A 15,446-nucleotide genomic window follows, 5' to 3' on the forward strand; every position below is an offset into this window, starting at 1 on the left:
TTCTTGACTGCATAAACCATGGCCAACCCTTCTCGCTCTGTGGTAGTATAATTCACCTCTACATCATTCAATTGGCGACTATCGATGCAGACAGGGTAGTCCAATTTGAACTCACGGGGTTGTGCTAATACGCATCCAATAGCAAAGTTTGATGCATCTATATACACATGAAATATAAGGTCCCAATTACGTGGTCTTAGAGTTAGCGCGCTAGCTAGTGCTTGCTTCAATCTATCATATGCTTCCTAGCATTCTTCACTCCATTCAAAGACAATGAGTAGCTTATATAATGGCCTGGAAATTTTAGCATAGAATATTATGAAGCAGCGATAATACCCCATGTTGCCCATAAATCTCTCCACACCTTTGTAATTAGTGGGTGGTGGCAGCTCCAAGATCAACTTGACCTTGCTGTCATCTGGGATATACCATTCTTAGAGATAATGTGTCCCAATATCACACTGTGTTTGACCCAAAATTGACATTTTAAAGGGTTTAAGGATATTCGATATATCGACATCATTCAAACACCTTCCTTAAGCAAGCCAGATGGTCTATCCATGGAGAGTGTGCACACAGATCATCAATGAATACCTCCAACCACTTCTGCAAGTAGTCTTTGAAGGTTGTGCACATTAATCGTTGGAATGTTGTTGGGGAATTTGTGAGATCGAAAGCCATGACTTTGTAAGTAAATGTTCCCACATTGTATTGAAGGTTGTCTTATGCTGGTCTTCGGGTGCTATACACACCTGATTGTAGCCTGAAAATCCATCTAAGAAGCTGTAAGCTTCTTCACCAGCTACTCTCTCCAAAACGTGTTCCGTATATAGGGCACAATGGATGATTGTCCTTCCTAGTAACTGCATTGACCTTTTTAAGATCTACACATACCCTAAGTTTCCCACTGTTCTTTGGCACTATTATGATTGGTGACAACCAATTTGTATGTTCTATCTCATAGATGAAATCAACAACAATGAGTTTATCGATTTCCTCCTTTACAATTGCCGCATATTTAGGATTCATCTGGTATGGTTTTAGCCTAGTTGGTCTTGATCCGTCCGGGATCATTTGTTGCATCACCTCGAGTGGTACACCCTTCATCTCTTTGTAGTTCCAAGTGAAGCAATCCTTAAACTCTTTAAGGAGAGCAACAAGCTCATTTTCTTCAAACGGAGTCCAAGTCCTTAGCAATATAAATAGGTTTGGTTTCCTCCCCTAGTTATGCAATATCAACTTCCTTGACTTCAGCCGGGCCATTGTATGATGTGGACAACCCATCTTCCTTAACTCTTTTTGCCGTCAATCGGACCACCTTTTGTTCGTCTATTGTGTAGGTTTTGAAATGGTCTGGTACTTAAAGCATGGCTGGTTTATCCTCATTCTCACTTTTTTTTAAAGCCATAACTTTCCTGGCCTCTCGCTTAGCTTTTGCTGCCAAAGCTTTGTTTCGTTTTCGGTGCCCAGCTTTGGTAAGCTTCGAACGTTTCCGGTTCTTGAAGGATGACTTCCTCCTTATGTTTCCCTTCCAGGGATATCTTACTCAATTCCTCACCCCAATTCTTTGAAAACTTGTCGTGTACCATAGTAGCTTTGAGGTATCTCAAACCCACTGGGCATCCGTGGGTTTTCTTCATGTAGTAGGGCATTTCGCGCGTGATGTTTCTAGGTTGCACACTAATGGTCCGGACGATGGCCTGGATAGAAGTAGAAGTCAAACCACTTGCACGGTATGGACAATCTTTGATCAAATGATCAATCCCACATTTAGTACAAGTAAGTATTGGCATGTCATTAGGGGGTGCAGTCAATTACGGTTGGTGCGTATGAACCACATTCTTGTTTGGATATTTAGCGATTCAATGCGGTCCACCACAACCAAAAAAATATAGCAGTCCTCTCCTCATGTTTGAGTTTATATCCTTACCCTTCCAATGTACCGTGGTTTGAAACACAGGTATTGGCGTGTTATTCTCTAAGACATAGAATTCTGGTGCAATCTTCACCCCGCAACTTCCTCATAGTACTCAACCATTGAGTTCTACTTCACACACCATATCCATATCTTCTAATGGCTCTTCAATTATACTTAGTTGATTTTAGCCTGTGGTGGTTGTGGGGGTAGAATAGGTGGCAACAGAGGTGAAGTGTCTTGTACCCAAAACATCTCCCTAGGTAAATAGGAAGAGTTTAGCTGTCTTGTGCATAGTGATTTGCACAGGTAGTGCTGGTAAGGCCAATGGAGCTCTAGGTGCTAGCAACTGTGCTACTATTTGGAACCTTGGATATCTGCACATGGAGGTGTCATGATTCCCTAATTTTACACAGTGTGCACAATAGAGTAATGGCCTTGCTCGTAACTATTCGATGGTAGTGTGATTCAATCTGCACTTAGAGCACCACAACAATTCTCTACGAGGGTAAAGATGGGTATGCCCATGCCCAGATGTTTCTCTTCCATCCTTTACCTTCAATTTTTCCAGTATTGCATTACTGAGTTCATCCACAGTCATTTTCTTGACTTGCTTGCTCCGAGTTTCAATCTCTTGTTGGTGACTCGAAACTCGTGAAGTCATTGGTCTGCTGAAGATATTTTGACATGTTCTGGCTGTGGAAATTCTAGCATATTGTCTTCATATTCAATTGCCAGTTTACAACATACATCCAGAGTAGCCGGTCAAGCTAATTCCAGATAATCATGCATCTTGTGGTCTCGGACTCCTCTCCGAAAAGCAAGGCAATAGTTGATCATCAGTTAGCCTCTCTCGTAACTTACACCTTGAATTCAAGTGCTTGAGCTGAGACACATAGTCTTGCATCGACTCCATTTTCTTTTGTTTTATGTTGTGCAGCTGTGCCACAGGACTCCATCTGTCACCACTTCTGGCAAAGCTTAGCACAAACACATTCTTGAGCCGTGTGAAATTAACCTTATCTTTGGGTTTGAGGGTACGGAACCATTGATGCACTTTTCCTTCTAGGGTCAGTGAGAAAGCATGAATCATGGTTACATCACTTACTGGCCTGCAGGTTTTGCATGTGGACTCAAAGATCTCTACATGTTGAATAGGATCCCCATCCCTAGAGAATTTTTGACAACGAGCTTTGAAATATGTGTGGCTTCATTTGGGAGGGTCGGGATTCTAGAGAGCAGTGCCTAGTTCCCTGACCATTCCTTGGCCCATTTTCGTAGCCATATTCAACAAATCCATCCTTGTGGCCACATTAAGATCTATGATTGGATCCACCCTTGGTCTTTGAGGAGCTACTCCCCCCCCTACCTAGACCTTGGTCTTTGAGGAGCTACTCCCCCCCCTACCTAGACCTCATCCTCTTCCTATGTTGGCCCTTCTGGGCATTTTCGATCTATAGGACGGTCTAGCCCATTTTCGCAGCCATATTCAACAAATCCATCCTTGTGGCCACACTAAGATCTATGATTGGATCCACCCTTGGTATTTGAGGAGCTACTCCCCCCCCTACCTAGACCTCATCCTCTTCCTATGTTGGCCCTTCTAGGCATTTCCGGTCTATAGGACGGTCTGGCCACTTCATTCTAGAATGGCTCATCATTAGTCGCCTCTGTACGCCTTTGTAGAATTAAGAGCTTCATGTTCTCTAAGAACGTGGGATGATTGATCATCTACACAATGTCCTTCTTGGTGTACATGCGGTCATCTACTTCACCCACTTCTCTTGGTAGATTATCCCCTTCATCTAGGGTTATAAACCCTTTCTCTGCTCTTGGCTCTTCATTAATGGATTCTAAGTTTGGAATTTCTCCCTCACTTCTACCCACGACTGTTTCTAGCTCTTTACCACGTGATTGAAGTAGGTTCACACTTCCCACAACCTTTTGTTTAGCTCTAGCCTTTCGAGTATCGAGCTCTTGTTTCCTTATGCTCAATTCTCGTAGCTGTCGTTCTACCTCAATCCTTTTTAGATCTAATTCTACTTTCTCTGAGGTTGGGAAGAATACTTGACCAATCCTAGCTATGCTTTCCATGTCTCTTCTCATTCGGGGGCGGGGTGCCAGTGTTTGACAGCCTCGAATTTGAAGGTTGGATAGGTACTTCTTGCCTTTTGGACCAAGTCCAACGCTGGTGGTTGATGGACCCATGCTCGCAGATTGCACCTCTTCATCATTTCTAGTTTGGAGACCAAAAAATCCCCGAGCTATATTAATGATACTGCTGCTGGATCTGGTAGGGGAGGGTGGTTTCTCCTCTTCCCCAAAACCAGAGTATCGCAACCCTTCTTCCATGGATTCTTCACTACTAGTTTTGATGGTGGTTAGATTCCTTAAGACAATCAATTGAGTGCTTACTGAGTGGCTTGAACCCACACTCTTTTGATAGGAAGATCCTGAGTGATTTGATGCACTATCGTCAGGGAGTGAGGTCGTCTCCGATGATGAGCTTTCCAGAAGTGCATGTGAATATGATTTGATAAGCTATTTTGCTGCCCCAATTAAATTCTGGTCAGATACTGTCGACTTGTTTTCTGAGGCCATGAGATTGTAGAGAATAGTTCACAGTGTGAAATGTTAGAAAACTGTTCACGTCGTGAACAATTTTCTGCACTTTCACGCGTATAAAATTTTTGCTTTGGACTCAAAAATCCACGTTGCCTTGTTATGATTTTTACTGGTCTCAAGAACTTCCTTAACCAGGTTCGTGAGCTAGATTTGATTAAGGCATGAAATTGCAAAAATAGTTCATGCCGTGAAGGAAAAATGTTTCACGTCATGAAATGTAAATGGTTCACGTCATGAAATGAAAATGTTTCACGTCGTGAAATGTAAATGGTTCATGTCATGAAATGAAAATGGTTCACGCCGCCGTGAAAGGCTCTGAAATAGTTCACATCGTGAAATGAAAATGTTTCACACCGTGAAATGCAATCGGTTCATGTCATGAAATGCTCTGAAATAGTTCACGTCATGAACGTTTTCTGCTAATTCACGATTCTTAATTTTGTCAGACCCGTGGTGTCAGGATAAGGCTACCTATTTTTGGGCAAGTTAATCCCATGAATTGCGGCGATGATGCCGAGAGCATTTCACACTCTGAAGTTGTAGAAAATGTTTCACGTTGTGAAATGGTCTCCTGCAGTTTCACGTGGGAAATTCCCGCCTCGACTGAGATGAATACCTACCCAGATGCTTTCAAAATGATTGTGCCACACATAAGGAATGTAATACGAGTTCAAGACACAATCAATGGCTCTTTATTTTTACGATTTTTATAAATTTTTGAAAGGAAAAAAAAAACAGAACATCACCCTGCTCATTCACGTTAACGATTCTAGTGATACAAACATCAAAATTGACTAGAAAAAACAGTGGAGCCTTCTTCCAAGACCACTCCACCACACAAATACACAACAAAAACAACCAATTTCTCATAATTTTTCACTTCCACTCAAATCTTATCCATTCATTCCATACACAATGCACTACCAGAATGCAAAGACAATGATGAATCTTGTGTAATGGGAGTTGAAACTCAAAGAGGATGGAAGAAACAAAGGTATTTCCCCGACAGCGGTGCCAAAAATGTTATGGGCTACCACACCTCTAAGAGGGAACTCAATGCATTCACCTTAGGGAAGAGCAATAGAACACAACTGTTATAGGGCACTTACCAATTCTTTGAACTTGTGTCCCTTGAGGTCTCCAAGCTCACTTGAGAAGCTCCAATCCTCCAAGCTCCACCTCCACAACACTGTCACCGTTGAGTCGCTCACACCACCACACAAGGCAATCACTCTCTCTCACTCCTCAATACAAGCATGCAACATACAAGTATAGAGAAGAAACAAGTGCTAGAATGCTCTCTCTAAATCTCTCTCTCAAGAAGACAAAAGCAAGAGCTCTCATAGCACAAAGGGGGATTGTGTCCATCCATTATCAGAAAATGCCTTATATACAATTGGCCCTTATTTACACTTGGGCGCCCAAAACTTACTTAACTAAGGCCTCAAGTGGCCAAGAACTCATAATGTATAATTTTTATAGTGCCTTTGCATGACACTTATTAATGTCCTCAAATGGAGGAGCATGTTTGTTAATCCAAAATGGGATTAACACAAAACAAAATACAGATCTGTGGAAAAGTACAAAGCATGGCTAGTCACAAAAGGTTTTGACTTTCAGGAATCTTTTACTCCTATAGCCAAGTTAACCACAATCCACACTATTCTTGCATTAGCAATGCAAGGGAGATGGCTTGTTGTCCAAATGGATGTAAAATCTGCTTTCCTCAAACGAAAACCTCGAAGAGGAGGTATACGTGGGAGCAACCACCTGGATTCGTGGTTCTTGATTCAGAAATCAAAGTTATAAGTTATAGAAGGCACTCTACAGGCTGAGATAGTCCCCAAGATCATGATATCAGAAGATTGATGCTTACTTTGTGAGTATTGGTCTCTTATGCATAACCCTTCAAATGCAAATTTGTATGTCTTTTGTGAGCAAGGGAAGTATATGATTATTGTTCTCTATGTAGATGACCTCATCTTGACAGGGGATCACCAGAAAAGGATCTCACAAACATAACAGATGCTTATGCCTAGTTTGAGATGATAGATGTTGGGCTTATGCATTATTGTTTGGGGATTGAGGTCTGGTAGAAGCTAGATAATTTTTTTACCTCTCAGCAAAAATATGTAGACGAGATACTCAAGGTATTTGGCATGACTAAATGCAAGGCCGTTGGTACCCTAATGGAGGTTGATCTGAAGCTGTCATCTCAAGAAGACACCTCATACCTCATGGATAAGACCTTATACAGGAGGAAACTAGCGTTAGTCTTATCTTCTTGTGTTATACTAGACCAGACATCAGTTTTGTTTTTGGTGTTTTGAGTAGGCTGTCCATCAAGCCTTGAGAGAATCATTGGAAAGTAGGTATACGGGTGTTGCAATACATCCAAGGTACTCAAGAGTATGGCATCAGCTATGCTGCACGCAAGATCCTTAGTGGCTTTTGCGCTGTCAAAAATTGATGTGAAGTGAAAGGTTGATTTCCATACCATTGGGCAATAGCACAAATGCCTTAACCATTGTATAATACCTCTTCTCCACCACCTTTTTCAAAACCTCTTTCCAAAACCACCTTTTGATTCATCCACCCTCTCCAAAATTCAATCATATGGATGGAATGACCAAGTTTTCAGCATTATTATTCTAATTCCATAATTTGAAAAGCTTCACAATCTAGCAAACCTATATTGGATGGTGGAGGGGCTTCCATATTTTCTTTCAAGGATTTTTTAAAAAAAATCTTTCTCCCTCTCTCTGCGTGCTATCGCCAAAAATTCTCTATTTTTGCATTATCCGTGTCGCCGCCCATTTTTCCTCTTTCTTCTCTTCCTTTGTAAATTGTGACAACCGCCTGACAAAACAACTGCCTCGTTTCCCTTTTCGCTGTTTTTTTTCTCTTTCTTTGCACTATTGGTGACTTCTTTTTTCTCTATCTTGCTAGCCGTCTCATCGATGGGGCTGTTTCTCTCTCTCTCTCTCTCTCTCTCTCTCTCTCTCTCTCTCTCTCTCTCTCTCTCTCTCTCTCTCTCTCTCTCTCTCTCTCTCTCTCTCTCTCTCTCAGCTGTTTTGCGCTAAACCGTCACCCATTGCTAAGCTTAAAAGGCTTTATGCTTTTTACAACAAAATCTTTAAAATCTTGTCTTCAAAATCTTAAAATCTTTACTAGTATTGGATCCGTGCGTTGTTGCGGCAAGTAGAGTTCCAGAAAAAATAGACTGAGTTTCTCCAATTTAGGTCATGTTTTAAGTAAACACAATACATTATTTCAAGTGACTTCATATATACATATCTCAAAATAACATCCATGTCTTGTATATTTATGGCGAAAACAAAAATATCATAGTAATGTAGCATACGAAGATGCAAAAAAGGACCAATATTACATATTCTCAAAATGCACCACAAAATACGTATTCTTAGTCAGTAATGTCAAAATCAACAAATTGAATTCTTCTCTTGTGAGAAGGATCATTCAATTGTCTCCTCATCACAATACTCTCTCTATTGTAAAGCGGTGATCCATCCCGCACATGCTCTACTATCGATGAATGCAAAGAACCTGCACAAACGAAACAACGATAAATCAAATCTCAAAAGGACCTGCACATAACGACACATCGATAAATAAAATCTCAAAAAAATCTTATAATAGAAAAACATAATCAAAATTACCTCGTATACAATAGAACATCGAGTGGATGGTACATGAGGAGCTCTAGTATAAAACCCATAACGAATACCAATGGTCATGATGGATGTAAGAAACAACCACTCATCAGGTGATGCAAAGCATCTGTCCATCTCTCTCCAAAACAAATAGACACCCCACTCCTCATCAGGAACACCGATCCCGTACATCTCGATGCCTTTGTCGACAACTCTTACCATAAACGTATCAATGTCATGCAATATCCTAAAATCAAAGCATAACAAATAGGTTATATAATTATTTATATATAGGTTCAAAAAATATTCATACAATGCCTAATAATTACACATACTCACCCATCCCTATAAGCATCAATCATAATCCCTGCTACATGACCTGCAATAAATAGGAGCTGACCATAGCGGTGGCTCTGTACAGATAGATATCAATATAGAATGTCATGTTCCATACTTTGTAATCAAGAAAAGTTATACAAATATAGAGAATAACTCACCTACTATCCTCGACAAAGGCATGTCCAATGTAAAGGTAATCTTAGACATGTCTGTCAAAACATAAACAACAAAAATATGTACTTTTACCATGGACAAATATGTATAAAAAAAGAAATCACAACAAAATTAATCAAATTGCAGCACTTAAATAAGAAACCTGACTTGTCACTCTGAAGTCATCAAGATCTCCTTATAAACAATATTGTTTGTTGTAGGTGTATAACTTTGAAGATCATCAAATGAACACTCCACATTAGCGTTATCCTCAAGTGACACCTTCATAGCATGAGGAGACCGTGCTCGTGACAATGCGACATACAATTACCCATGAGTAAACACTGGAGTCACCAAATACAACCCCAAGACGTTTAGGGTTTGACCTTGTGAGTGATTTGTTTATTGACATGCCAAATGCCAGCCGCACGGGAAACTGTCTCCGCCTCATGGTGAATGGGCCTCGTTGCATATAAAGGTAATCCGTGGAAGAAATACTCTTTCACCAACTTTAGTACCAGTGATGATTTCAGTCTCCAAGACTTTAGAGTGAAAGGCCTTACATATCATCCGTGTTGTTGAGATTCAAGCTCGATGTCAGTGTGAGCCAACTATGCTATGTGCTGGCATGTTAGGTAGGAACATGTGTGAGATATAAATGACCGCATCCAGCTGGTCATAGTGGACATTAGCTAGGGTTAGATGTGTGTGGACACAACTAATAGTGTGTTGTGTGTATTATGGATTATGGCTTTATGCATTGTGTGAGAAGGGAGATGGCTTCCCTCTATGGTTAGGGTTTGCAATATACATTAGGGTTTTCTCCTGTGTGTGTGTGTCTCCTCTCCCTCTACCTATTTTTCAACATGGTATCAAAGCCTTGTGCTGTCTATTAGGGTTTATGAGTGAGGGAGAGAAGAGGGAGAAGAAGCTGTGAAGAAAAGCTGTGAAGCTTGCCATTGATGTTGTGAAGCTTGGAGCACACCGATTACTATCAGATTTGAGAGCTTGGCCTACCGGGTAAGGTATTCTAAACATCCTTGAGCGGATTGCAGGTGATTCAGGCAAAAACAAAGCAAATTAGGGCAACCCAAAGCAAAGAAAAATTCTGGTTTTTGAAAGCTTTCCATTAAAGCTTGGAAGCACTGATGTATGGTGGAAATACATGTAAATCTGGTAAAGACACATGTATCTGACAAGGAGGAATGTATTGGCAACTCATATGCAAGCCCTACACTGATTTTGGAGCATTGTTGATGCATTTGAATGTGTGGAACTTATTGGTTTTTGAGCTCTCACAAAACAGAGAAAAGGAACGCAAATTTTGATGCATTTGGAGCATGTTTTTGGCAAAAATCAAAGCATTGATTGGTTACACACTTGCCTAGGTGTGTTGGGCACTTGATTCTATCATCAATTAACATTATAATCACTCCTAAATCCCCCTACAGTAGGCGGCACATTCTGGACAAAGAAACAGAGCAATTTTCAACTATTTTACTGAGTGGAGGATCAAATTCAACTCTTGTGCTTGACATCATCCAAAATTGGGTTAGCAATTGGTTGCTACACACACTTGAGAAGGAGGCTACATGTTTGGATTGAACAATTATCATCAATTGAGCTGGAAATGAGCTAATTAAACAAGCTGGCTACTGGTTTGCAGAGAAATAGAGTGAGTTTAATCGAACAATTACTCATTGGTCTTAAACAATTGGACTAATTCCTTTTACATGGAGTTAGTGGACATCATTGCTAAGCTAATGAATGCCTAGTTCCTCAATTTGGACAAGGATTGAAGAAATTAGAGCAAAATTACTACTGGTTATTCTGGTTTTTCTGGTTTTTCACAAAACAGAGAAAGGGGTTTGACAAAATTGATATGTACACATGTCGGATGGTGCTGATATTCAACATTGAGGTTGTTTAGGTGTCAATGCAAGTTACCCATACTTGATTGAACCACTACATTACAATTTGGAGCCTTGGAAAGCACATCAAATCAAGGTATCTTGGACTGTGTGAGCCAGTTCATTTTGGATGCATACAGGTTGACTTTCTACGTCAAAATTGAAGTTTGTGGAATACTTTGGAGTATCTGGAACACTCATTGGAGTGTGGTTGAGATGAGGAAGGCTCGTTTACAGATTTGGAAGTGTACGCAAGGTGTTTTTGCATTGCGCGATATATCGGATAATCCAGTACAGATTGTTGGTGAAAAGCTGGATAGGAAGAACTTCCAGGCATGGAAGTACATGATCAAAAGTTTTCTGAAGGAAAAAGGTTTTTGGAATCTCATTACAAGTGCTGAGCCAGAGCCTGAACTACCCCGACAACCTACATAGCAGGTTATAGCTCATAAGCAATGGTCAGAAAGAGCATTCAAAGTGATGCTATGCTCATACACATACATGATGCTGAGAATCCCAAGGATGCATGGGATATATTAGTAAAGTTGTTTGATATAGACACGAGTGCTCACAAGTCTCAGTTGCAATAACAAATACATAATGTGAAGCAGAATAGAAGGAGCATCCATGATTATGTGCAAGAAATAAAGAAGTTTGCAGATGCATTGGCAACAATAAATGCTCCCATGCCTGATGATGATTTGGTGGACATTACCTTGCGTGGTCTTGGAAAGGAATATAAATCTTTTGATACATCTATCTCGGTTTGAAGTACAGGTTTACCAGACTTTGATGAGTTGGTTTCACTCTTGCTTGTTGAGGAAATCAAACTCGGTGATTCCTTTCAGGATGCATCTACTAGCCATGATGATAATGGCAGAAATTAGGCTTTCTATTCGCAAAGAGGTTTTAAAGGCAGGGGGAGATTCGCATCACGTGGCCGTGGTGGTAATGGTCGTGGATGGCAAGACAGGTCACCACAATAGAATTTTCAGCCTTCATATGGTGCTAGAGGTGGTCGTGGATATACACCTCAGAGAGGCAGAGGTAATCCTCATGTGGTAGAGGACGTTGGCAAGGCCAACAAACATCTATGCAAGATGTGGAATACCATTACTGTGGGAAATTTGGTCATATGGCAAGAGATTGTTTTCGCAAACAGAATGATTTGAGAGGGGGTAGAGCACAACGTGGTGGACATTATGGTGGAAATTATGCGCAACATGGTGGAAATTATGCATCAAGCAGTAATGATGGTGGCAGCGCAAATCACTTGTTTGCCAATGAAACATGTTGTGGGATCTATGATGACAAATGCTGAGAATGATGACACATGGTATATGGACTCTGGAGCATCAAACCATATGACTTGTCATGGTGAATGGTTTGAGCATATGAAGCCTATGGATGTGAAAGGCTATGGATGTGAAAGGCTATGTGGAAATAGGAGATGATACTCAGCATGCCATTACACATGTTGGAAGTGTACCATTGGTTATGCACAATGGTCAAACAAAGTCTATATCAGATGTATTGTATGTGCCTTCGATTACAAAAAGCTTGGCCTCAGTTGGTCAAATGGTGGAACAGGGATTACAGGTTCGTTTCAACGAGCATGGTTGCTTCGAGGATTTCAAACATGGATGTAGAGTCATTGCTAAAGGCAAGAAAGAAGGCAGGTTGTTTAAGCTGGATGCTGGAATTCCTGAGTTAAAATCAGCCATGTTCTCTAAAAGCAAAAATGTGGTGCAGGACATTGATATGTGGCATAAGAGGATTGGACATGTCAATATACAAAGGTTAAAGAACATGCAGGCAAGAGGCATTGTTAGTGGGCTGCCTAGATTCAAGTATGATGGGAATATGCATGTTTGTGAAGCCTGTCAGTTTGGAAAGCAGGCAAGGTTGCGGTTTCCTAGAGAAGGAAACATGAGTAGCATGCCACTTGAGATAGTACATAGCGATGTATGGGGTCCTGCACAAAACCCATCTATCAAAGGCAGTTTATACTATGTGACATTCATTGATGATTTCAGTAGGATGACATGGATATACTTTCTCAGAGAGAAGAGTGAAGTGTTGGAAAAGTTTATGGATTTCAAAGCTTTTGCAAAGAAGCAATATGGCTCATGGATTAAATGTTTAAGGATAGATGGAGGAGGTGAATACACCTCAAATGCTTTTGAGCATTTCTTGAGAAAGCATGGAATAAGAAGGCAATTGACTTGCAGGTATACACCTCAGCAAAAATTGTGTGGCAGCTGAGAGAAAGAATAGAGTCATTTGTGAAGTGGCCAGGGCAATGCTCAATGAAAAGAGCATGCCAGATTATTATTGGGCAGAAGCATGTGCTACTGCAGTGTATATACTGAATAAAACACCTACAGCAGCCATTCATGGAAGTATGCCAGAGATGCGGCTTACAGGTTATAGGCCAGACATTGGACACCTCAAAGTTTTTGGATACATAGCTTATGTACATGTGCCTGACGAGAGAAGGAGGAAGTTGGATCCTAAGGCAAAAAAGTGTGTATTTGTTGGATATGCACAGGATCGTAAGGCATACAAATGTTACAATCCACAAACTAGACAAGTGGTTATCTCACGAGATGTGGTGTTTGATGAGCTTGCTAGTTGGTACAAAGCAAAGGATGAGGGTGTCATTGAGTCACTTGAAGCTGATGTGCATGTGAACTTGCCACAAGCAAGTTCTAGTTCTACTTCTATGTCTGGGCCAGCAGGCAGCACAGGCTAAGAGTAGTACTGTACGTCCATGGTCAGGACGTTTGAGGCATGAGAGTGTGAGCACTGGAGTAGTGCTATGGATAAAGGAAAGAAGAAGGTTGAAGGAATTGGAATTATAGGTTATGAGTCATCAAGTTCAGAGAGTTTGGATGAGAAGCTTGGCATACCTGTTTTACGCACACTTGGTGCAAGGGGCAGGATAGATATGTGCCACCACATGCTAGAGTGACAGGTGTTCAGAGTGATCCGCATGCATTGCGGAGATCCCAAAGAGTCAGATATCCAATTGACAGGTTGACATATCGTGATTTTGCTATGCATTATGCATATATGACGTCTTTGGTGAAGCATGTGGAACCTACATGCTATACAGAAGCTATTGGAAAGCATGTATGGGAGAAAGCAATGGATGTTGAGATGGACGCATTGGTTCATAATGACACATGGGATTTGGTTGCATTACCACAGGACAAAAATGTCATTGGTTGTAAATGGGTTTACAAAGTGAAGTGCAAGTCTGATGGTTCCATTGAACGACATAAAGCAAGATTGGTAGCTAAGGGTTATGCACAAACCCAAGGTTTAGACTATGATGAAACATTTAGTCCAGTGGTGGCAAAGATGGGAACAGTGAGAGCAGTCATTGCTATGGCTGCAGCTAATGGTTGGGAAATGCATCAAATGGATGTGAAAAATGCATTTCTAAATGGTGATCTACAAGAGGAAGTGTATATGGCACAGCCAGAAGGTTATGTACACCCAAAGTATCCCACTCATGTATGCAGATTGAAGAAGGCTTTATATGGTCTGAAGCAAGCACCTCGTGCTTGGAGTAATAAGATGAGCAGATATCTTATCTCTCTTGGATTTCAAATTTCTACAGCAGATTCTTCACTCTATGTGAAGAAAACAGATCATGGGATTGTTTTACTTGTCATATATGTGGATGACTTGATTATCACAGGTGATCATGGTACAGATGTGATGCATGTCAAGAAAGCATTAAGTGGGCAATTTGACATGAAAGATTTGGGTGAGTTGAGATACGTTCTTGGAATTGAAGTGATCAAAGACCATGCAGGTACATGGTTAGTGCAACGCCAATATGCATTGGATATGTTGGCAAAATATGGCATGACAGGGTGTAAGCCTATGAGTACACCTTTGGAGCAAAATGTGAAGTTGCGGGCTGATTTTGGTGAGGAGTTGGATGATCCATCTATGTACAGAAAGATGGTTTTACATAACTATCACACGCCCGAATTTGAGTTATGTTGTGGGGCTAATAAGCCAATTTATGGAAAGCCCCAGAAAACCTAATTTAGATGTAGTGAGACGCATTATGCGATATGTAAAGACCACTGCACATTATGGTCTTCTTTATGAGAATAGTAAAGGCTTGGATATACATAGCTACACAGATGCTGATTGGGCAGGTAGCTCATATGACAGGAGGTCTACTAGTGGTTATGCACTTGGAAGTGCCATGGTGAGTTGGAGTAGCAAGAAGCAACCTACAGTTGCTTTATCTAGTACAGAGGCTGAATACAGGGATGCAGCCATTGCTACTTGTGAAGAAATATGGTTAAAAAGTCTCTTGGCAGATTTGGGTGAGCCTATTGATGGCAAAGTTGTCATTCATTGTGACAACATGAGCAGTATACAGTTGGCCAAGAATCCAGTGTTTCATGCGAGGACCAAACACATAGAGGTCCATTATCACTTTGTCAGAGAGAAGGTGCTGGATGGTACAGGTTACCTACAGTATGTGAAGACTGACGAGCAGGTGGCTGACATCTTTACAAAGCCACTTAGCAGGGAGAAGTTTGAGTACTTCCGTACTATGTTGGGAGTACATGGGATGAGCTTGAGGGGGAGTGTTGAGAGCCTTGATATCCCAAGCTCATCTACATCTTCATCTATGGCAGTACATCATGAGCTTGAGAGGGGCTGTTGAGATTCAAGCTCGATGTCAGTGTGAGCCAGCTATGCTATGTGATGGCATGTTAGGTAGGAACATGTGTGAGACATAAATGACCGCGTCCAGCTGGTCATAGTGTGTGGACATTAGCTAGGGTTAGATGT

Source organism: Cibotium barometz, chromosome 21 (assembly GCF_041138505.1).
Source record: "Cibotium barometz isolate CiBa-2024 chromosome 21, ASM4113850v1, whole genome shotgun sequence".
In the NCBI taxonomy this organism is placed as follows: domain Eukaryota; kingdom Viridiplantae; phylum Streptophyta; class Polypodiopsida; order Cyatheales; family Cibotiaceae; genus Cibotium; species Cibotium barometz.